This window comes from Bison bison, unplaced genomic scaffold, assembly GCF_000754665.1.
Source record: "Bison bison bison isolate TAMUID 2011002044 unplaced genomic scaffold, Bison_UMD1.0 scf7180017864304, whole genome shotgun sequence".
NCBI lineage: Eukaryota > Metazoa > Chordata > Mammalia > Artiodactyla > Bovidae > Bison > Bison bison.
In genome coordinates this window covers 2,947,953-2,950,327 of record NW_011494876.1, presented here as the reverse complement: position 1 = coordinate 2,950,327, position 2,375 = coordinate 2,947,953, and the positions used below count along the sequence as shown (strand labels likewise).

Here is a 2,375-nt window from a genome sequence, read left to right as displayed (position 1 = left end):
AAAAGGCAGGAAGGGGAAATCTACACAGATAAAGAATGGGAGAAGGCACAGTCCTCATCAAGGGAAAGTAGAGGAGAGGCAAGTAAACCAACTCTGACATTTAACAGCATTTACTGGACATTACTGTGTATCGGCCTCAGTGCAAAGCACTTCACAAATTCTGCTGCATCTAACTCTCAAAACCAGCCTGTGAAGTAGATTTTATTATCCACATTTACAAGGAATGAAACCGAGGCTCAAAGAGGTTAATTAACCTGCACAAGGTCAGACTGCTTATGAATGGCAGAGTGGGGATTCTGATGGTCTCTTTGGATATACTGGGCACTTGACTGCATCAGTGCATTAGAACTCATCTTCCCCTTCACCTCCCTCTGACAAAAACCTCTCTCTCCTTTGCCATTCTCTACCTCGATGAATAGAGCCCTAGCACTAATAAGCACAAAGTCACTCCAATCAGAAACCTGGACTAATCCTTGGCCCTTCCTCTCATATCCACTCAATCTCCTGACATTCAACCTCATCAGTTTCTTTTCCACCTGTCTGCTTCTCTGCCATTCCTCTTGGTCTCAGTCCCCATCCTTTCTCTCTAGGAATCATGGCAGCTGGTCCTTTGGCTTTGAGCTCAGGTTCTATAACTTGCTACCTGTGCAACCCAGGGTTGAGTTAACCTCCTTGTGTTCCAGTGTCATCTGAAAAGTGGGGATGGTAATCAGAACATGCTTGGCATACTATCAATATGCTATAGATGTTAGAAAGGAGAGAGGCCAATTAACGCCTCACTTTCCCTTCCCTTCATTATTATTCAGAGTAGAGTGTGATTGTTGTTTTTAATGGCATCTGATAACATCACACCAATGCTAAAATCTTTCAATGGTGTCCCATAACCATCAAAAACATCTGGCTCGTAACTTTCTAACTTCTAGCCAATACTTGTTATCTTTGAGTTTTCCAAAACCTTGTGACCTTTGCACAAGTGGTTCTCCACCTGGAATACTAATGCAACAATTAACACACCTACTTATCCTTCAAAAGTGAGATTAACAGTAACTGTTTCAGGGAGGTTTTCTGATCTCTGAGAATGGATAAACAATTTCTGTTATGTGTTTCTACAATTCCCAACCTTCTACTTCCTCTGTAGTAACATTTTCCACCATGAAAACCTATTATCTCATGTGTCTTTCCCACCAGACTGTGATCTCAGAGAAGGAAGAGGTCTTGCCTGTTAGCTCGGGGTTATAATCCCAAGATTTAGCCCAGATGGCATACACACCTACTGAAAAAAATTAACTGGAGTGAAGCTAAGCTTTAACTGGACCTTGAAGAGCCTCCATCTAACTACTTCCTGTCATGATCACAAATCTGGGCCTGTTAGTCTTCTGCCCATGGCCTGGTCCTTTCATGTGGAGACCTTGCCTACCTCCAATTTTTCAGAAATGGCCTCTATAGGCATCTACTGGCCACTCTTCATACAGACTCAGTGCCCCTAGATCTCCCCTTCCTAAATGTCAACGGACTTCTTTACTCTGTAACTGGATAGCTTCTTAGGTTTTCCCTCCAGTTGCCCATCATGCTTATGCCTGTCCCCCTTCCCCAAGGTGTCATTCTAATTCTGCTCCCCTCCTTACATGGGTCCACCTTCCTAAACTGACCTCACAACTTGCCAGAAACTCAGCCCCTACCTCTCCCTCCCCACTCCATTTCAGGGGACAAACCACCCTCCCCAAGACATGCACACACAAATGAGTCTTCCACCCGAGGTGGCCCCATCCCTATACTGGCTCTTCTTTATCTCCTAGGCACAGTCCCTGGCAGTCTTCCAAACACTCCGTCCACATCCACTCTTTTTTGATATTATCCCCACTTCCCTCTCCCTACCCCCAATCCAGGGCTAGCTCCCAGGCCTCCGTGCGATCCACTGTCTAGGGGACCTTCCCAGACACTTTCCAGGTTTCACCCTCTGAACACCGACACCCCTGCAATACTGTCCGGAGACCTCTCCCAACTTTCCAACCTGGCGCGATCTCCACCCCACCCCCCGGCCACGTCTTCGGAGTTCGCACTCTTCTAACCCCTCCTTAGGTCCTCCGGACCCCCATCGGCAAGGCCTCCAGCCCTTCTTCCCCTTCGCCGCCCCTCGGACCCCAGCGCCCCCACCCAGTGCTCCCTCACCACATCCTCCGACAGCCTGGACCCCTTCCGGGTACCACCCTCCCGCGCATCGCTGGCTGCCAGCCTGCTCAGGCCCCCACGTGTGCTCGCGGCCCCCAGACGATCCTCCCGGCGCACCCGCCCCACGCCCCGCGCGATCTCGGGAGAGCCGGACGGGGAGCCCGAGGGGCGCTGTGGGGGGACAGGGAGGGCTCCGGAGAGAGGCT

The 2,375-nt window shown here is 49.7% G+C and overlaps 1 protein-coding gene across 3 annotated transcripts in view; it reads right to left on the bottom strand.

Moving 5' to 3' along the window:
* Positions 1–2,375, bottom strand: part of THOC7 (THO complex 7 homolog (Drosophila)) — a 20,055-nt gene that overhangs the window by 16,182 nt on the left and 1,498 nt on the right. The window lies entirely within an intron of this gene.